This window comes from Pteropus vampyrus, unplaced genomic scaffold (assembly GCF_000151845.1).
Source record: "Pteropus vampyrus isolate Shadow unplaced genomic scaffold, Pvam_2.0 Scaffold38, whole genome shotgun sequence".
Taxonomy (NCBI): Eukaryota; Metazoa; Chordata; class Mammalia; order Chiroptera; family Pteropodidae; genus Pteropus; species Pteropus vampyrus.
The window spans coordinates 5,356,304-5,379,913 of NW_011888819.1; positions in this window are offsets into that span (position 1 = coordinate 5,356,304).

Below are 23,610 nucleotides of genomic sequence, written 5' to 3' on the forward strand. Positions count from 1 at the left end.
TAGCTACATGCTATGCAGGAAAAAGAAGGAGAAAGATTAAAAACAAGGGAAGTAGTAACAGTTACAGTGGTGTAGAGGGAATAAATGTAGATGAAGACCAAACATAGTCAATGCATTATCATTTAGATTTCATTGTAGATCTTGGAAAAACAATTTTTATATTATTTTGGGGGTGAAAGCCAAACTGCAATTGGAAAAAAATTAGGAAAAAAAAAGACTATTTAATGAGAAATCTGAGGCAGTGAAAGTTGACTATATATTCTCTAAGTCTGGCATCTCAATCAGTTCAGTTTGCTTTAACAAAGTTTCATAGACTGAGTGGCTTTAACAATAAAATTTAATTTTCACATTTCTGGAGGTTGGGAAGCCCAATATCAAGGAGCTGCTACATTCAGGGTCTGCTGAGGGCCCTCTTCTTGGTTTGTAGTCAGCTGTCCTCACATGGGGAGAAAGGTCTCTGATTCCATCCTTTTCTTATAAGGGCATTCATTTCATCATCGAGGCTCCACCCTCATGATCTCATCTACGCTTAATTACTTCCCAAAGCCTCACTTCCAAATATCATCACATTGCTAATTATGTCTTCAACATACAAATTCTGAGAAGACACAGATATTCAGTTCATAGCATTTAGAAATTAAGTTTTCTAAAACACTGGCTTAAATATTACAAAGGTGAGGGGAAGGGATTCCTTATTTCCAAGGAATTAAGAAAGCTGAGTAAATTTGTTAACAGAAGAGAATAAGTTGTTCAATGAGAGGATATTGAATATATAAGAAAATTGTCATCATTGATATACTAAAACTCAGATGTGGTGGTTAATTTAATGTGTCAACATGGCTAGAACATGGTAGGCAGATATTTGGTCAAACATTATTCCAGATACTTCTCTAAAGGTATTTTCTTAGATGAAATTAACAGTTAAATCAGTAGACTTTGAGCTAAGATTATCCTTCATAATACGACTGGTTTTCATTCAATCAGTTGAAGGTCTTAATAATGTGAAAATTAATAAACTGATACATTATTTAAATTGGAGTTGGGAAGGTATATAAGGGGAGCTCTCATGCCCTACCACTCATTATCAAGTGTTCTGAACAGGAAGAGATGTATTTTCCATTTCCGAAAAAAGAAGATGTTCTTCTACTTTATCACTCCAGCAGGAAAAAGGATCTCCTCACCCTATAACCACTCAATCCACAGAAGGCTGTTATGACTCAGCCAATGAAAAGCCGCTACACTTTGAACTTCCAGGGTCCTCCATTGTACTCTGTTTGCAACACCTTCAAATTCCCCCTTTCCTCTATAAAAGAACATTCTTCTCCTTTGTCTTCTGAACTTGTAGGTGGTTTGCCTTTAGACTAAGTTGAAATTCTTTGCCGTTCCCAAATAAACTAAAATTTGCTGGAGAAATAGCTGACTGTTTAAGGCCAACAATAGAAAACTGACCTTCCTAAGCAAGAAGGAATTCTGCTATTTGAAGTGCCTTTGGACTTGAACTGCAGCTTTTTTTTTCTTTTCTAGAACTCCGGCCTGCCAGCCTATCCTGTATATTTTGGACTTGCCAAGACTCCACAAATGTGTGAGCCAATTCCTTAAAATCTGTCTCTGTCTCTCTGTCTCTCTTTCTCTCTCTCTCTCTCTGTCTCTCTATGACTAGTCTAGATTAATAAAGATGGATCCAGAGGATCTCCAAATCTATACTGTGGCAATTTCTCCAGTTTTGGAACTGACATACTTGGCAATAGGCAGAATCCCCACACTGGTTCCCTGACATGTGGTGTAAAGGCTATTAGGTTGGAAAGACCAACTGGAAGCCACTAGAACTGTTTCCACCTAAAAAATAGTAAGCCATAGCATTTACACATTCTTGGAGGTATGTCTCCATTAAAAACTTTAAAGATGCAGAGATTGTAATTCTTACTACTTCCCCATTCAACCCGCCTATGTGGCCTGTGCAGAGACAGATGGATTTTGGAGAATGACAGTGGATTATCATAAACTTAACCACATGGTGACTCCAATCCCAGCTGCTATACCAAATGTGGTTTCATTGCTTGAGCAAATTAACACAACTTCTTGTACCTGGTATGCAATTATTAAGCTGAAAAATGCATTTTTCTCCCTCTTTGCTAATAAGGGCTACCAGAAGCAGTTTGCTTCCAGCTTGTAAGGTTAGCAGTACACTTTTATCATCATACCCTAAGAATATGTCAACTCTTCAGCTCTATGTTATCTCTTAGTTCACAGAGATTTTGATTACCTTGTCTTTCCACAAGATATCACACTGTATAACATGCTGTTTGGACCTAGTGAGCAAGATGCAGAAACTATTCTAGACATATTGGTTACTTACATTTGCCTGCCAAAGGGTAGGAAATAAATCTAACAAAAATTTGAGGCTGTCATAACTCAGTGGAATTTCTAGGTGTCGAGTGTTGTGAACACATACCCCTGTTAAGGTTGCATCTGGCCTTTCCTACAACAACAAAACACATCTAGTGAGCCTCTTCAGATTGTTGAGGCAACATATTCTTCATTTGAATGTGCTATCCTTGACTCATTTACTGAGTGACATGAAAAGCTGCTGGTTTTAGGTGGGGACTGGAACAAGATATGGTAGGCTACAGGTTCAGACGGCCGTGAAAATTGCCCTGCCACTTGGGCAGTATGATCCAGCAGATCTAAAAGTTGCTTGCATTGTCGTAGTAAATAGGAACGTTCTTTGGAGCTTTTAGCAGGCCCCATAGGTGAATCATGTTGTAGACCTTTTAAGATTTTGGAGCAAAATCCTGCTGTCCTTTGCAGAAAACTACTCTCCTTTTGAGAAACAGCTTTTAGCCTGCTAATAAGCCTTAGTTGAGACTGAATTCTTCACCATGAGTTAGCAAGTTGCCCTGACGGCTGAGCTGCGCATTATGGACTGGATGTTATTCTATCCACCAAGCCATATGTTGGACATGCACAGAGACACTCTATAATCAAACAGAGATAGTATGAGATCAGGCTTGGGCACTTCCTGAAGACACACGTTGTTACGTGAAGGAGTGGCCCAAATGTTCAAGGTCTCCAGTCCTGCCACACTACTTTCTTTCTCTCAGCCTGTACCTATCTCCACCCTATGATCAGTTAACAGAGGAAGAGAAGACGAGGACCTGGTTTATAGACAGTTCAGCACTATATGCGGGAGCAACCCTAAAGTGGGCACTTTCAGTGCTGCAGCCTCTTTCTGGGACACATGTGAGGGATAGTAGTAGAGAAAAATCCTCCCAGAGAGGATTTTTCAGGCAGTGCACCTAGTTGTTCACTTTTCTTGGAAGGAGAAATGACCAGAAGTGCGATTATGTACTTATCCATTGGCTGTGGCCAATGAATTGGCTGGGTGGTCATGAACTTGGAAGGAACATGATTGAAAAATTGGTGAGGAAGAAGTCTGAGAAAGAATTATGGGAATAATCCTCAGACTGGGTTGCATAGCTGACAGTCTTGGAAGCAAAAATAGCCCATTAGAGAAGTTTCACTCTGGGCAGAAATATCCAGGCATTAGCATCCTTACCATGCACAGCTGCTGGCTGGAAGATGCCCAGGAAAAGCATGGCTTCAACCCAAAAGCTGAGGTGGATCCTGAAGACAATAAAGCTGGAGGCTCTCAGATAACTGTGCAAATAAATGGCCGATTATTTCTTGTAGGAAGATCTGCTGGCACACCTTCACAGATATCACAGATCCAGTAAGACCAATCAACATCTACAAAAGTTGTCTCATAAAATTTTAATTTTATTTATAGGGAAGAAGATTTGTACATAGTATTTCTATTGCCAGTTTACTGAACTTTTGACTTTGCTGTTTAAATTCAATGATGATGATGTAGGAACTTTGTGTTTTTGTTTGTCAAAGTAAAAATTAACTGACCTCTAGAGCAACCAAAAGTGAATCCTCTTGCCAATTTATAATAACGAAGATAAGAAGAAGAAATTATGTTTTGTTTATGACATTTAAAAAAAATTAAGGAATTTGGAGCAACAATAGCCATGCAGAAATACCCTTCACTGTGTGTGGGTGTGTCATAAAAGGGAAACTTGCAGAATGATGCTTTGTTCTCAAAGATCCATGGGCAGAAGTGGCAAAGATGCTCAACATTATATATTGTCAGCTGTCAGATCTCTTCACAGACTAAATATAAGCTACCGTATTAACATTTATTTTAAACCTACATGTACATGTCAGAGAAATCTAGCAAATCGAAGAAAGAGATAATAAGTATTATCCTCCTCAGGGTTTTATGTAATTCAATGATTGAGAAATTGATTTTTAGTTAAAGCAATACCAATGTAGGTTGTGCTCTAATTAGAGAACAATATTGTTAGAGATGATAATAGGGGTGTTTTGAGATTAACTTGCATTACACAATTGTAAATCATGCATTATCTGTGCTACTGGGAATACTGAGTTAGAGGAATAGGTCTCAAAATTTTGCATTAACTTGGCCAATACATATTACCATAGATAATAACACATGAAAAAAAGAAGAAATAATATACATTAGCTTTTTTAATAATAAGAGTATGCCAAGGAGAATTGGAAAGATTTATGATATAAGACTAAAACTTTCCAGGGACCATTAATTTAAAGTGGCAAAAGTACAAATAAATGGCTATTGTCCCAACAATGCTTTAAATTAAGATCACTCACTGGAGAGGAAAGAGTGGGGACACAGGGGTTCTCATAATTTTCTTGTCTTTGTAATGATAAACTGAATATTGCAAAATGATTTTTATCCAATGTACATAATAAAGGAATTAATTATATTCATTAATTACTTGACAAATCTCAACTTTAGACCCATGTGGAGAGTAGAAATGTAAATGTCTTGACACAACAATTATTTATAATTCACTCTTTCCATTAGACTATTTCAAAATTCATGTTCATGGCACATGTGGCCTTTCATAATCTGAGTTTTTCTCATCTCTCATGATTTTTCAATGCTTCTTTGCCATTAGTCTTTTTTTGTTTGTTGTTATTCAATATATACCATGTACTTTGCATCCTAAAGACCACCCCAAGTACATATATTTTGTATCAAATATTAGGATGCCGCCTTTTACATTTTTATTTTCAAATTCATTTATTCTATACCTCTTGGTTTAGAGGAAAACTTATCTTTGCTACAAAATCATGTATCCAACACACAGATATTGCATTTGTACTAATTCTAGGAAAGATAAGAATGCAAAATCTCACTTTGGATCCTATATGCAGTGCTGTACAATAAAAATATAATGCAAGCTACATATGTAATTTAACATTTTATAGTAGTCATAATTAACAGTTTAAAATACAGAAAATAATTTAATAGTTATATTTTATTATATAATATATAAACTATTATAGTATTAACATATAATATATATATAAATTATTAATAAAATATTTTACATTATTTGGGGGCTATTTTAATTTGCCCCTTTTGACATTTTTTTTAAAATGAAGCAAAACAATGTGTTTGGAATTTTTTAGAAAAATCATAATGCTCCAAAATGACTTTATCTCGTTTTAGAGAAAATTATCTCTTGGGAGATTTAGGGTAGAGACATTTCATCTTAATCTAGTCTGAGACTGAACTAATGCCTAGCTCAACTTTGAATCTTTGAGCAGACTTTTCTATTTCCATGACTCTTACTTCCAAGGAGTAGCCAACCCTTTGGGGCTCCTAATAGAAAAACACATGTTTACCAGGCCTCCTCCTCCTTGGTAGACCCTAAACTCCAATTATGGTCTCCTAATTTAGTGAGACTTCTGAAAGCTCCCTCATGTTCTTAACATCTAGACTGCTACTTTAAAATAAAAAAAATACAGCAGAATTTTAGAGTCTCTTCTTTGCACTTTTCAACTATCTAAAATCTTATATACTTTAGTTCTTATTGTCTAATTAGTACTTTGATACCTTCAAACAGACATATATTTTCTGGTGTTTTTGGTGGGAAATTTGCTCTCAAAGAATCAACTTTGCCATAGCTGAAAACCAAAGTCAAGTGTGCACTATTTGATCAGTAGTGTCTGTAGTTGGAAAAATACTCTTCAGGTTTTGTTAGCTGTGATTTATATAAAAGGGCATAATCCAGAAACAGCTGGTCAACATTTCTACCATCTTCACTTCTAACTAGTAAAGGCTTATGGTTAATGTTTTAGAGGTTTTATTTTTACATAGAAATGAATTTTCAAGGGTGGTTCATTTTGAAATTGGTCATTTATTGATTATTAGATTTACTATTATTTTTAATTGTGAAAGTGTTTGAACTATGTGGATTGTCTATGATGTCATAGATACACTACACATTAGATAAACAGGACATAGCCATCAAGCAAGATCTTTATCCTTCATTCTTTAGAGTTATCTTTGTACTTGATTAGAATACAGTCTATGTACAGTTATAGATTTGGAGAATTCTGGTTGCCTGTGGTTGATTTATAAGGTTAAGAAGCCTTACCTCTGTGATATGTCTTACTGTTTTGAGTGAATCTTTCTTTCAAGGTATAGACAGAGATTGTAAAAGGGCACAGGTGAGGCTATATTTAGCAAACAGAACAAGTTACATAGGCATTGCTACTTTATATGGAAGTGCGACTGTGATTGAAGAGAGATGTAGGAATCACCTACATCCAGTTGATGTTCATTTCCAATGTTCATAAAAGATAAAAATTTTAATAGTTGTGCATATTCAGTTTAATTAGGTCAGTTTTTGATAGACCCAAACAGCATATTTTTTTTTTAAATTAAACATATGATTAAGGCTTTAAAATAGGTCTACAAAGTTTCAGAAGTTTGACTGAACTAAGATACATACATATACCCATACATGTATGTGTCTGTGTCTGTCTATACCTGTGCATGTACAAATATATAGCTGCTAGTGTAGTTTAGTTAGAATACTAGTTGTATTAGTTTTATAGTATTGCCATAACAGAGCACTATATACTGGGTTCCTTAAAACAGTGGAAATTTTTTCTCTCATAGTTCTGGAAGCTAGGAGTCCAAAATCAAGGTGTCAGCAGATTTGGTTCCTTCTAAGAGCTTCTGGTGACAGCCAGCATTCCCTGGCATTCTTTGGCTTGTCGATGCATTATTCTAATATCTGCCTGCATCTTCATGTGGCCTTCCCCTTGTGTCTCTGTGTGTTCATATGGCCATTTTATAAGAACATCAGTCATGCTGGATTGGGCTCTCCCCCTATACTGCAGTAAGACCTCATCTTAAATAATTACATCTGCAGTGACTCTATTTCCAAATAAAGTTACATTCTTGGGTACTGGGTGGTAGAGTTTTAATATATTTTTTGGGAGGGTACACAATTCAACCCATAATACTCGGTATGGTATCATTAAAAATAAATTGTTTAAAAAATTTTTAGAAGGGCAGGAATATTATCTGTGTTTTCCTATGTGCTCCTTAAGCACGTAGTTCTGTAACTTTAGTTGGTAATCTTTCAAATTAAATTAGTAATAGTCCAACAAATTTAATTTCAGGAGTTGTAACCATAGGATAATATACTAAATATTAAATGAAATAATAGTACTTAATAATATATTAAATTTTAAATCAAAATGTGATGAAATTGCCTGGCCATTGGAGTTTTCAACAATGCAGAAAACATGAAATCATCAGTTCAGAATTTGATTTGAAAAGCAGCCATAGTTTTTTTACAAAACTATATTTTATTTTATTCTATGAAGAGTAATATCTTAATTTGCATTATCATTTTGAATAATGGTATTTTAAAAGAAATTAAATAATATGTTTTTGTTTGTTCTTTCTCTGAATGGGTGCCAAAAAATATCCTTTGTTTGATATCAATCTTGTGTTGTCATATTCTATAATAAGGAATGACTTCAAACAGATTTAGCATGGTAAAACTTCAGGGTAAAAGAAGAGGAAAAGAAATCGCATTTTTGCAAATAAATGCTTTGAAAGCATACCACTTTTAGCTCCAAACAGAAATTAATTTACGTCTGCATAAGAGATACACATTCATAATGTTTATGCGATATTTGATTTATTAAAATTTCCAGAGGCTAAATGACTTAACAAGCGTAAGTTGTTTTAAAATAAAAATATAATATGACATTCTATCATAAACAAGTAGAGGGCATATTATCATATAGAATATAAATATTAGGATAGGATCACCGAATTAAGCAAAAGGCTTAATGTATCATTAAATTCTCTTAGTGATCATGTAAACATTACTGTTTTCTTTCAGTTATGGAAGATAAAACTCACTGAATCTAATTTTTAAATAAGCTTCAAATATTACAATTGGCATTTGTTTTTTGTTTGCCTATGCTCATATACAATTAAAATAGATCTATATTTATTGAGCAAATGATATAACGATATTATAATTAGTTTATTTATTTCTCAAGATCAGAATATAATAAATTATTTTACTATGACCATTCTCATTGGTTCTTATGACTAAAAGAAATAATTATTGTACAGCCTGGTTTATCGACTTAAAACTGACATGTCATTAAAGTAACAAAATATACCATTTGTGGTGGTAAATTTTACATGTCAACTTGACTGGCCATGGGGTACCCAGATAAAACTTTATCTCTGGGTATGTCATGAGGGTATTTCTGGATCAGATGAGCATTTGAATCAGTGGGCTCCTTAAAGTAAATTGCTCTTACCAATGTGAGTGGGTATCATTCAATCATTTAAAGGATTGAAAATATTGAAGAAAAGGCTCAAAGAGCTGAGACTTCTCTTCTTCTCCTGCTCTCAGACTGGGATTAACACCCTTGGCTCCTTTGGTTTTCAGGCCCTCAGACTAGAATGAACTACACCACCAGCTTTCTTGGGTTTCCAACCTATAGACAGAGTATTCATTCTCTCTCTCTCTCTCTCTGTCTCTCTCTCTGTCTCTCTCTGTCTCTCTCTGTCTCTCTCTCTCTTTCTCTCTCTCTCTCTCTCTCTCGTATCCTTCCATCTGTCTCTGTCACTCTTTCTTGAACATGACAAAGGTTAGTAAGCGGTTTTTTTGGAATATGGCAGACAAAAGCCAGATTAGAATTTATTGAATGATGAGTAGAAAAAGTACGGAGAGAGAAGAAAAGCAGATAGCTTTAAATGGCATTTACAAGGTACAAATGACAAGATTTTATAATTTATTATCTTTTGGAGGTATAAGGCCAAGAAGACACAACTTTTAGGTTTCTGGCTTGTGTTAAAGTCTCTGAGGGAGAAATGATAAATCTTTTTTTTACGTATTTGAATCATCAAAGTAGTGATTACTTTCATAAGCCATTGGATATGCTGTCTGATACTCATAAAATAAGTCTGTCTGGAGATATTTTCAGAAACATTTAGTACACAGATGATGAAACCAAGGTATACAGAGAAGAGAGGGCTGTGTGAGACAGGATCATCTGGTGTGGAAGTAGACATTTTATAAACTAATGAGGTAATCAGTTGTGAAAAAGATGAATATTAAAGGATAAATGTGATAATTCATAGCTGTAAAGATATAACTACAGCATAAGTGCAGTTACTTTTAAATAAGAGAAAGGAGAAAAGAAAGCTCTTTTTTTATTAGATGTGTATGTTTTGTAGCAGGCAGATCAGTGAAATGCCTTCTGGGGTCTTCTATTTTCCTAAATTAAGATGTAAATTTATCAACTCGCATTAGAAGGGCTTGAGACAATAGGAGATTGGAGGAAGGTAGATTACCTTCTATATACAAAAAAAATGCATTAGACTCTCTGGAGAATGACAAATAATTACAATGTCTAGGCCTTTATCCTTAAGGAACTTAAGAAATATAAACTTTTTAAAAACTTTTAAAGAGAAATATATGCTGGTTAAGAAAGTAATAGATCAGTTTTGTTTGGGTTAAGAGTACACTACAGAACGTGGGACATGAAACTAGATATAATTTTATTGGGAAAAAAGAATAAAGGAACTCTTTTTTGGGAAAACATGAGCAAAGAAATGTCATAAATAAATATATGGCACTGTTTCTAGTCTAGGCTGCTATAACAAATTACCATAGACTGAATGGCTTAACCAATAAAAATGTGTTTGCTACAGTTCTGGAGATTGAGCAGTCTAAAATCCAGGCTCTAGTTGATCTGGTGTTAGGTGAGAGCCTGCTTTTCAGTTTGCAGATCGCAGTTTTCTTCTGTCCTCACATGGCTGAGATCAGAGAGTGAGAGAGTCGCCTGCCTCTTCTTATAAGGGCACTAATCCTATGAGTTACTTATCCCAAAGGCCACACTTCCTAATACCATGACATTGGGGGTTAAGATTACAACATATGAATTTTGGTGGGCCAGAAACTTTTCCATTCATACCACAATGATAGCAAACATTACATGGACTTGAATGGAGCAATGATTTATTTTGAAGACAAAAAAAGAAAAAAAAAAAGAACTTGAATGGAATTTGAACATAAAAGGCATCGAAATGTGACACTATATTTTAATTCAAATAATTCGTTTTTGATTCTTGAACATAAGGAAGTAATGTTTTCAGTATGATATTTACTGAATATTGGTCTAGAAGTAGTTCAAAAGGTATTTTGGGTTACAGAGGGCCAGGTATTAAAGCAAAACTTGGAAGACTATTTCAACAATCAATATGTGAGGTAATAGATACCTGTATTAGAGCGGTAGTAGTGAAGAAGTTAGTCTGGGCTTGAACTTGAAAGATGTTCTGAGGCACCTACCAAAGCTTTGAAGTTTGCTATTGGGGTGGTTATTGTCGGGGTAAATGTTTGTTTTCTTGCTGAGTCAGTCTAGAAAAGTATCCAGAATGGGAAGATGATGTTCTTTGGAAGGTTATTAAACCACCTGTCTGACTAAGCTGCTATTTCTTACGGTCCAACTGATGGCAGTGAGCTTTCTTTTATTTCCTGAAATTTTATGGTGGAAAGAATTTGACTCTACTATATGAAAGAGAATATTCAGGATAATTTAGTAGTTGTCTCTTTTGGCACCTCCTTCTCTAACTAAGCAACTTAGTAAAATCTACTTTGAAGACATGTTAAGCTGCTTCCCTGACAATCACCTAAATAATGATTTGTCTTCATCAAAATTCTCTCCTCTCAGTGTAGTGTTTTAATTTGTTTATACTGTATTCTGTTTAATTCTCAGACCTTGGGGCTACAATCAACTTGGCATAAGAAAAGACAAACAAAAATATTCTAGAGCATCCGTTTCCAAAAGTTGGGCTGAAAAATGATGACTGATTCTAATCTATGCTATATTGAGCCGTATTCCTTCTCTTTCAATTTAATGGATTGTGTGTTCTCAGGCTAAGGGCTGAGTTATCCAACATTGGGATATCTGAAATTCCATAGCATCATTTCTAGCATATATTTCCTAAACAACAGCCATCTCAGTTATTAAATTGGAAAAAAATAACTTTATAAATATCAAAAGTATTCTAAATATTTTGACATATTAGAATAAAAAATAACATTCCATATGATTCAGAGATATTTGTCTCTCATTTTCCAAATTCTAAGAATCAAAAAAATGCCTAAAAATCTATTAGAACATCAGCAAAGTAAAAATGTCTTATTTTAGGGAAAAAAAAAACATTTAGTATGTTAGTAGTAAAGAGTTTTTTTTTTCTTTGTTAAATGTATACACACTACAACCAGAAAATTAAGATATAGCACTTAAATTGAATGGACATCTAAACAATTGTTATTGCTAGTCCTACTCCAATTAAATATTGTGAAAAACTGGAAACCACACAATTCGTTTTAGATTTTTTTAGATGTTTTTGAGAAATTTGAATTTATGTTTTCTCTATATTTTTCTAGGAATCTGCCATGTCCTTTAGGATTTGCAAATAACTAAGGAGATATTAAGAAATCATCTTGATATATTACAGCACAACCAAAATTCTTAATAAAATTTGTTTTTGCAAAAACTTTTCATCACTTTTACTTGACTCATTCTTGAGAAAATGATTTCCTAAATGAATCACAGTTTTAATTCAAAATTGAACTACAGAGAGAACAGAGAGGGAAAGCAAACTCTCTCTTGATTCTTATAAAGACACTAATCCCATTCATGAAGTTTTCACCCTCATTACCTTGTCTAATCCTAATTACCTCCTAAAGGCTCCACATCCTAATACCATCAAATTGGTGGGTATGGTTTCAACATATGAATTTAGAAGGACTCAAATATTCAGGACATAACAGAGCCAATATGAAAGGGCTACACATCTGTGCATGGCAGGATCATCCCTGATCCTGTGGCTGCATTTGACTTCCCAGCCCAGCATCTTACTGTTCATCTTCAGATCACTTCCTTTGGCATTGCTAACATCAGGAGCCTCTGCAACGTACCACAGGACCTGTTCCTCAAGTGTTTTGCAGGCTGCTTCCAGGACCACAGCTTCTCATTTTATTGACTAGATATAGTCCCACTCATTCTTTAAAATCCAGCTTGAGGGAGGATGTGTTTGTGTGGGAGTAGGGAATATGTGTTAAAGCTCTTCTCTCAATTAATTGTGACTCTTAAGCTACTTAAAAAAAATAAAATCTTAAAAAAATACAGCTTAAATGTCATGATGTCCACTTCCTAAAAACATTGATCTCAAGATTTTTGTGCTTATTATACAATTATCCACTATAGCATGTGTAATGCTGTATGGCAATTACTTGTTTTGCCATACAGCATTACACATGCTATAGTGGATAATGGAAAAATTATTCAATAAGTAATTAGAATTTCTCATTATATTTTCCTCTTTTCAGCTCAAACTAGATCAAATTGTCCAGCATTCTCCTTTTTCTGATGCTTAGCCTCAGGCATTTCATCAATAGAATAAAAAAAAATAACTAAAAATCACTTTTTAGTCATTTTTTGGGGAAAAAAAGAGGAAAAACTTTTTGAAGGAAAAAAGAGGAAAAACTTGAGATAAAGGAGTGCACCAAGAATTCTCCTACTTTGAATAGGGAAGACAGTATTGTTGGTCATCTGAGAATAGGAGCTGCGTAGCCTTCCAAGGAAGTGGTGAAAACCCAGGGAAAGACACATGACTAAGAGTTTGTACCATATGCATTGTGTACAAATGCTAAGATTCCCATGCATCATGCTTAGCAAAGAAGCAGAAAGCTTTTAGAATATCCTAAAGCCTTGTCAATGACTATATCAGAGATGGTCGTGATGGAGTGAAGAGTAAGTCTTTCTCTCTTTTACCCAGCACCGTATATACCAACTGACTTCTGACTCCATACCATTTATTACCTATGAGGATATAGATAAAGTTCAGACTTGTGTTTTACACAGCTTGATCCAAATTTCAATTCTGAGACTTAGTTGTGTGTGGCATGAAATTGGTCATGTTAAATCTCTGTAGCCCAGATTCCTCTTCAGGGAGAATTACAAAAAATTTTTAAACATGAAAATAAAATTAACTTTAGAATCTGTATGATTGCTATTTTAATTTTCCTTAAAATTATTACTTGATAACCTTTAGTTAGCTGATAAAAGCCCCAACACACTCTTGCTTTAATTGCCAATTTCTTTGATCCACAGATTTCTGATTTAAAATGTTTACTAAATTGTATAAGACAGAATATGAATTATGATTTAAAATTCTGTTAAGTTATACATTGTAGAAAAAATAAAAAGATGATATAACTTTTAAAATCAGCAAAATGTAGTATTCACTTAGGTGTATTTCGAGCCATTGACTTTTAAAAGGAATTAGAAAAGGCATGGAGTAAGATACTTTTAATAAAAGATGTTTGAATAGATTGCAGATATGTTTCCTTAGTTTTGCTATCTAGAAAGTGGAACAATCAAAATTAGCTCTCACAAAAACAGAATTCAGAAGTTAAATGATTAATTCGGCCACATTTTCTGTCACATCATTTAGACAAAGAAGTCAATTAAGTGGAACATTAAAAGCTGATGAATCAAAGAGTGGCATAAAATAGCAATTAGCAAATAATCAGTTAATGAAGTAAAATGACAATGGAGAAGTCATCAAATGTCAGTAACAGAACCAGTGTGTTAATGAGAACTAATGTGGAAGAACAGAAATGCCTCATACAACAGCTAGCATGACTAAAAATATATTTTCATATATTTCATATTCACACAGATAACTGGGGTAAAATGCCTCTGTGTTTTAGGATATTTGGATAGTGTTGATTTGGTATTCTTAACAGCAACAAAAAAACTCTTAAATTTAGTCTGCTCTAGTGATGACCTCCAAGTAAATTCTCTCACTTTTATAAAGCTATCCTCCAAATATCTTGTTCAAACTAGCTTTCTGTAGTTTAAAATATAGGCACAGATTTTATGAATATAAATACATAAGATACATATGCATAAAGCATTAGGAAACTTCTCTTACCTTCATTCTTACGGGGTCTACATGAGTGCAAAAGTCCTAATGGCCACCAAACAGCCCTATGTGAGGGAGAGAGATGATGTGCTGCCAGGTTGAAATGAAAAATGTTGAGAATGAATTGAAGTAATTTAGTTCACAGTATCTCTGTCTTCTTACAAGACTCTTCTGTTAATAAGCAGTTTCTCACAGGACAAAACTCTAGCTAAATCATAATCTAGGCATCAGTAATCAACTCCTCAAATCTAAGAAAATTCCTGTTAGAATGTAAACAATGCAAAACTTACGTAAAACACTTTCATACTTTAAATTGTCACATTTATGGTCTTGGTTAAAAAAAAAAAGACAGTTTTTATAGATAGACTTTGTTTTTTAGAGAAGTTCTAAGTTCACAACAAAATTGAGCAAACATTTCAGAGTTCCCATATACTTGGCCTCACAAAGATCCAACCTCCTCCACTAAACACGTGTTGCACCACGGTGGTGCATTTGGTAAAACTGATGAGCCTATACCGACACATCATAGTCACCCAAAGTCCATAGTTTACTTTAGGATTCACTCTTGGTGTACATTTTGTAGGTTCAGACAAACGTATAATGACAGGTACCTATCGTACAATCACACACAATAGTCTCACTACTTAAAACCCCTCTATGTTCTGCCTATTCATCCTTCCCTCCCATCTAACCCCTGGCAACCAGTGATTTTTTACTGTCTTCTTAGTTTTGCCTTTTCCACAGTGACATATATTTGAAATAATATAATATGTAGCCTTTTCAGATTGGCTTTTCTTCACTTACTAATATGGTTTTAAGTTTCCTCCATGTCTTTTCATGGCTTGATAGCTTGTCACTTTTTATCACTAACACTAGATGTACCACAGTTGATTTATCCATCCTTTCACCTACTGAAAGACATCTTAGTAACATGTAGGAGTAGGAGGGAGAATTCTCAGGCACTTCCATCCACATTGCCTATTTTTCGACATTGCAAATGTAACATGCAAATCCAAATCGTATGATTGTTCTCAACCAGAACTCTAGGTCTAAAAGCAGCTAACTAAACAAATATTATTGGCACTTATATAGACTTAAGGGAGAATATTCTCCCTACCCAGGTAAATCTGGAATCATGTATGTCTTCTGGAAGTCCGTCTTAAAGCGGCCACGAAAGCAGAATAGTGAATATTGCAAGAGCTCACTGAAAGAATTAACCGAATTGATTTGAGAAAATACAGTGCAGGTATAAACAATGGCTGAGGAACTTTGTGAAAAACAGCAAAATTTCAAAGTAATGGCAATGGAAGGAAACTAGACTTCTGGTGGTGAGCACACAATTGAGTATACAGATAACCATATTATTATGTTGTACACCTGAAATTTATATGATGTTTGTTATTAACCAATGTTACCCCAATACATTTTAGAAGAATGGCAACATGGAGTTTAACAAGAATGTGGGACATCTACAGCACTCATGTAAATGAGTATGTAAATCAGTATGATCACATACAGAAAAGTTCTAGTTTAATCTACACTAAACATATTCATAACCTGTGATCCTGAATTTTCTTTCTTAGGTATATATAACTGAAGGAACTGTGTATCATACTTCTTGCATACTAGATTTTATTTATAAGATGGGATGAACAGGGACTTCTATGACATAACATTATATTATCATGTTATTAATTACTTATAACATTGTACAATCTTTATCATATCAATTATTGTTCTATCTTTATTTTAAATAATTTTATTAAAATGTAGAATTATCAGTTCAATACCTACTTAGCTAGTCATTAAAAAAAATCTATCTACATGGTGCATTATATGATTCATTTTGCTGTATTATTTTAATACCTAAAATAAATCCTATTTTTACTATTACTTTTCCTTTATATTATTTATTATTTTGGATTGTCACAAACATTGGCATAAGTAAGATTTGCCCACAATTTTTTTGTTTGTTACCGTTCACTTATTTTTTTCAGTTTTTGAAATTGATGTTGCAACATACAAAGAATAAAAAATATGTTACTTTATCTAAATCATTCAAAATTAATGAAACCATTTCCTTGCTCCTATGACTGTGAAATCATAAAATGTAAGCATTAAAAAGTAACTGTAGAGATAATCTAGTAAAAGTCTGTTAAGAAATAAGCAAATTTAAAGAACCATATAGTTTGTGACTTGGTTACTCATTTTCCCTATTTTAACGCATGCCTGATTTCCATCTCTGGACTAAATTCCTCAGAAAAACATTTAGGGTTGTGTATTCTTCATCTCTGCGCTTTTCAGAGCTTAGCATACTATGCACTTTTAGAGTAATGAACATACTTATATTAAATTGAATTAAAAGAAATTTAAGTAAACATATTTGCTTTCTCCTCCGAATATATATATGAAAATTTTCTCACAGTTATACCACTTCTATAATTTAATTATTCATAATATAAGGCAATTTGGGAATATTTGTTCATATTTATAAGATAGCTTCCATATATCTAATCATAGGCCAACTGATTCTTGCTATACAACACCTTTATGTGTATTGCTTTTTATTCAGTAATATTAATTTGGACACTTTGGCTATCCATCATGGGAAGATAATAGCAAACCATACGCTTCACCTACAGGTGACTCAGAAGAAAAAAAATCATAAAAGCAGGCTTACTCTAAATATTATATTGAAAAAAATATTTCCTTGACAGGTATACTTCATGATAAAAATTAAAAGTGATATACCTAGCCATTCAACTGAAATCAAATATTTGAAAATCAATGACTTTCAATGACCTTGTCAACCAGCAAGATTTTGACGTTATTTTAAGCATATTTTATTATGAATTGTCAAATTTCAATTATTTTTAAATAGATGCATAAAATTCATTAAAACTGACAGGAGGTCCCAGGAAATACTAGATTAAAATACTAAATAGAGTGATGAAATGTGTATTTCTTCTAATATTAAAGTAATTTTTAAATTTTGATAAATTAGTAATATGTTCATGTTTCTTTTCGATGTCTTTCAAGCCAAATGCTAATTTGTCTATTAAACATAAATTATACTGTAACATATTTAAGAAAATATCATGTTCTCCTTTTCCTAAATTGGCACTGATCATTTCAGTTAGTATTAGAGACTAACTGCCCTTGGTTAGTTTAAACTATTAGTGGATTTATTTTTAATTCCATTTTAATAAAACTAAATCTATTTAATTCAATTAAAACCAAATCTAAAATATGTTTTTGAGTTACAGAAAAGGGATTTAACATACAGAAATATAATTATATATCTCTATGTAATTTTTTGTGTATACACACACACATATATATATACATATGTACATACACACAAAGAATCAGAATGTGAGATATCTGCAAAGCTCATGTACTGTTAAATGAGTGTGTAAATTGGTAGAATCATGTAGGAAATATGTATATATGTATACTCTAATGTTCTACATGTTACAATGATTTATAGACATAAATTTGAAATATATATATTTTTCTAATGTTCTATGTATTATAAAATTTAAAGATATTTGGAAAATGAAGATAAATGCCCAAAACAGTTTGTGATATTTAATTTCATTTTCGAATTGGTTAATTTAAATTTTAAAGAAAACTAATAAAAGTAAGATTTCAAATGAAATCAATTTGGGGATATATGGTAAAGATATATCAGTTGAGTTCATAGCTTTTAATTTAGGTAATTCTATAATGAGATAATTGAATATTTGAAACTGTGAATATCATATAACTAGCAAATGAACAACCAACATTTAAGAACTAATATAGGAATCGTTTTTAAAACGTAATTGTTGAAGACCAACAGATGTCCTCAGAAACAACCTGAAGAAATTTGTAGTAAAGAGGTGCAACAGAGCTTCACATTAATATGTATATGAAATATGCAGTCCTTTCTGTAAAAGTAAACCAAAGGTAATTTCATCTTCTTCTTTTTTTTTGGTACTTACTGGTTATGATGTTATTATCTCTACCTTCAAGAATATGTGGAAAAGACATACTTTAATGTGATGAGGCACTTCCAAATCTTAAATAGTCTAGGCAATTAGGATTTTAATTTTTTAATGAGAAAGTGACCCTTGTAAAAGATATCTTTGTATTAGTGGTTATTAGCGATTTTTCATAGCTTTGTTTTCTATGAATGACCTAAGATATCGTGCATATTTAAATGTATCCACGACTCTATTGAAGTATCACCAAAACATTAATCACGTGGTGTTTTCCCTTTTACTAGTGGCTTTTACATCACTTTACATTGGAAGGGACGCATCATATATTAGGTGCCAAGTACGAAGACATGACGAGCATTTACGAAATCACTTAAACTTTTTTAGAAGATTTGTAATTTGGATATGTATGTGTTGCCTAGTTTTTGACAAATCTCATGTGAAATTCAAACCAATTTTTTCTATCAATAGATCTTTAATCTATCCCAGGATGAACTTTGACGCTAACATTTTCTCTGTTTTATGAAAATTTAAGCAACAACACCCTATTCTTTTAGTTCCCATAATTAGTTCCCATAATTATAAAAACAACTATTTTTAGTTCCCATAATTATAAAAACAACTATTTTTAATCTGTACCTAAATATTTTTTTAATAATAAAATTTAAATACCTCCTAATTTGAAGAAAACAGTCATCTCTGGATATTGACAAATTTTTAACAGATAGACAATGTTAACAGTTTATTTTTCTTATATTCTACATAATCTGTCATAAGGAAATTTTAATGTTTATTTAATGTATATTTTGATGTTTGATTTTCCAAATTACAAGGAAAACAAATTATTTTCAATTCTAAAGTCAAATTACTTATCCCTGATTCAAACTTTACTTCAAAACCTTCATCTCCAATAGTGTGACTTTAAGTGTGATAATTCTGAATAAGGAAAATTTAGTCAGAGCAGGTAAAAATATTGCAAAACATGTGAATGAACCACATGATTTATAACAATAGAAAAATCAAGATATCATAGGAATACTATACATATTTATTACATTTCTTACAAACAAACTTTACAACAGTTTGAAATGAAAATAGTTGAAATGAAAACTCAGATTCTAAATATGGCTTGATGAATGTTACATATGTTTAATAAGGTTTAAAACTGGCAAATAGAAGTTATTTCTTATGTAATTGGCAAGAAACTTATAAATATAAATTATTGAATTTTATTCTTTAGTTTTCAAATTTATTCATATTTTATTTTTAGGATAATAAGCTCTCGTCAAAATATAATCCTTATTAGGAAAAAAAACACATAATTTGGAAGATCTATATGTAAGATTAAAAAGACATTTCCTTACCAACTTCTTTTAGTTCTCTAAATATTCCATATTAAAAACTAATTCTAATAACCTTTTAGACCGAAATCTGTTTGAAATTACAGATAAGTCGCAGAAGCCTAAACACGAGGCAGCAAGTGAAGTGATGAGGACATAGAGGAAAATGGGGAAACACTGAGGCTGTGTCCTCCTTCATACATCACAATGAGAGAATCAGTGCCACCATATTAATTCCACTAGCATGCTGAAATAGGTTTTAGTACCATCAAAATTATAGGAAAATATCCGGACAGCACCAATGTCCTATAGAGGTGAAGAGCTAATGGTAACTGACAACCTATCTGCTGGGAGAATCCTTTCCAGGGCTGTCTCCATCTAGGGATCCAAAGAAGAAATCTTACTGTAGGGCTCCTTGCTGTCTTACTCAACTTTTACTTAAGGCTGGAGGTCAACTGTGGCTCTTTGTCCTAAATGATCTTCCCTTCTGTCCACTTAATCTCATGAAAAGTGATAAAAATTATGGTCTGACATATTTTACCATTAGAGTAAAAGATATCCCTAGGGGAATGTAAAACAAACTAACTAGATATTTTAGGAGTATAATGCCTGGAAATGAAGGAGAAAACAGCAAATCATATGTCACATGAGCAGTGATTGGAACAGACAGGCCATTTTCTTTTAATTTAGGTAACTATATCATTAAAAAGATAAGAAAGAATTTTGGTATATAACACAAGATTTAAAATATTAACATATTAATATTCCTAAAGAGATGGGTATAGATTTTGGTTAAAGTACCAGTAGTATAAAAATAGACATGAAATGAAGAACCTAAGCCTGAGAAAGACCAAAATGAGAAAAATAGAAAATTGAAGAATACAAAATAAAGTAAAAAAATGAATATATTTGAAATAATAATAGAAACTTTCCAGAGTTAAAAAATAAAATAACTCAGAGTGAAAGATCCATTAATGCCCAAAAAATAGAGTTAAGGAACAATACTTATTCAAACACATGCTAACAAAGTATACAATGTCAAAACAAATTTCTTAATTTTCCAGAAAATTAGATTACATTAAAAAAACCTCAAATTTTACAACATATCTTTTAACAGCAACACCACAGACAAGATTACAGTTCACTGATATTTTCAAATAATTAAATGAAAATAATTTTGAGAACATAAAGCATCACAGAATTTGCCACAAAGCTGATACACTGAGCAGGAGAGAAAGATTCATAAGATTCTCCAAGAAATGTATGATGGCCAAATTAATAAATAAGATACCTAAAAGTTGTTAATTTCATTATTGAAAGGGAGAGATATTAAGAGATTTAACACTTAAGAGATCATTTTAAAACTTTATTCCCAAAACTAAAAACTTAAAGGAAAAATTTATTAAATATATAAAGTAATATAAAAAATTAAATCCTTCGATTGTTCAATGCCTTTTGATAAAAAAAAACATACTCATAAATAGGTTCAATTTTTCTAAAAAAAATTAAAAAAATGAACACAGTGCTATTCATTTCTAATTGTTTGATGCCAGAAATACTGACACCATAACTACACAGACAACAAAAAAAGACCAATCACAGGTCTAGTTCACTATATTGTACAGCTACAAAAATTCTGTACAGAGTATTATAAAATCAAGCCCTATCATACATAATAAATAAAATATATTATGACCATGTTAAATTATATTTGGTATATATTAATGGTTTAATTTGTATTTAAAATAATCCATGGATGAAATTCATAGCATTGTCTCATTGAATAAAGAATAATTAGGATAAAACCCAGCACCATCATTAAAGACTCTTGACAAGAATAGAAAAAAATTGAAAAAAAAAATATATTTAAAAATAAATAAAATTACCCTGTTAATTTTAGAAAACATTAAGGAATTATTTTTATAATTAAAAAAGATTTCCACAGGCCTAACTTAAATATTAATGCATTGAATGTCTTTGCCAGTTTTATTTTTTAAAAGACACTACATATATGTCATTAGGGAAATAAAAATCAGCACAATAATGAAATACAACTACACACTTATTAGAATGACCAACATCTAGAACACTGACAACAGCAAATATACTGGTAAAGATGTGGAACAATAGAATCTTACATTCATTGCTGGCAGAAATGCAAAACGATGCAGCCACTTTGGAAGCCTGGTGTTTTCTTACAAAACTAAGTATACTTTTAATCCATGATTCTGCAATGACATTCTACAGGATTTACTCAAAGGAGCTGAAAATTTATGTCCACATGAAAATCTGCACACAGATGTTTATAGCATATTCATAATTGTCAAAACTTGGAAACAACCAAAATGTGCTTCAGTAGGGAATGGATCAGTAAACTGTGGCACACCTAGATAATGGACTATTATTTGATCTATAGAAGAAATTTAAATGCATATTACTAAATGAAAGAAAAGCTCATCTGAGAAAGCTACATACTGTGTAATTCCAACTATATGACATTATGGAAAAGGCAATACTATGGCAATAGTTAAACGATCAGTGTTTTCAGGATGAGGAGGAATAAATAAGTGGAACACAGAATTTTTCGTGCAGTGAAAATACATTGATGTTATAATGTTGAATACATGTCATTACACTTTTGTCCAAATCCATAGAATGTACAACACCAGGAGTGGACAGGAATATGAACTGTAGATTTTGCATGTATTAATGTAGGTACATCAACTGTAACAAATACCACTCTGATGGAGGGATGCGTGTGTGGAGATGTGAAGTATATGGGAAACTTCTGAACTTTCTTCTCAGTTTTTCTATGTACCTAAAACTGCTTTAAAATACAAAGTCTTTAAAAATATTCAAACCTCTGAGATGCCAGGATTTATATCTCGCAGCAACTAAAATTATTTACACTGACAAATGAAAGAATTAGTATTTTGAACCTACTGTTGCTTAAAAAGAATCTCTAAACCTATGCCATTAGTGTCTCCCATAGAGAAGATATGAATGATCTGTGTGCGGAAAGTGGGGGACAAATAGATTCTTGAAGACTAGAAGTAGACTTTGAAAGTCAATGTTTCAAGTAAGGTATTGTATCTATACTTAGAAAAAACACGTAGTGAGACAGTGATTCCACCCCTACTTTCAGAGAAATCTTTATTTATTTCTAAATTTAATTGTGGTAAGTAGACATATAATTTACCATCCTAAACATTTTTAAGTCTAAAGTTTAGTTTTAACTCCATTTATATTATCGTACATCCAATATCCAGAATTCTTTTTATCTTGAAGAGCTGAAACTATATGCCAATTAACAACTCCTTATTCCTCCTCCTCACAGCTCTTGTCAGCCACCTTTCTACTTTCTGTTTCTATGAATTTTATTAGTCTAAGAACCTCATAAGTGGAATCATACAAAAATTGTGTATTTGTGGCTGGCTTATTTCACTTAGCATAATGTCTCCAAAGTTCATTCATATTATAGGAAGTATCAGAATTCCCTTCCTTTCAAGGTCAAGTAATATTTCTTTTTGTTAATCTTTTCATGGGTTGCTTCCACCTTTGGGCTACTGTGAATAATGCTGCTATGAACATGTGTGTACAATATCTGTGTGAGTACCTGCTTTCAATTCATTTAGTTATATAGGCAGAAGTAATATTGCTGGATCATATAGTAATTCTATTTTTATTTTAAGAAACCGCCATACTATTTTTTATAGTGTTTGCACCATTTTACCTTCTCGCCAATATTCTCTACAACCTCACCAACATTTATTTTTTTAATAGTAGCCAACCATGAATGAGGTGGTATCTCACTGTAGTTTTTGATTTGCATTTCCCTAATGATTAGTGACATTGAGCATCTTTTTTATGTATCCAGATAAATCTTTATGCATATTCATAAGAGGAA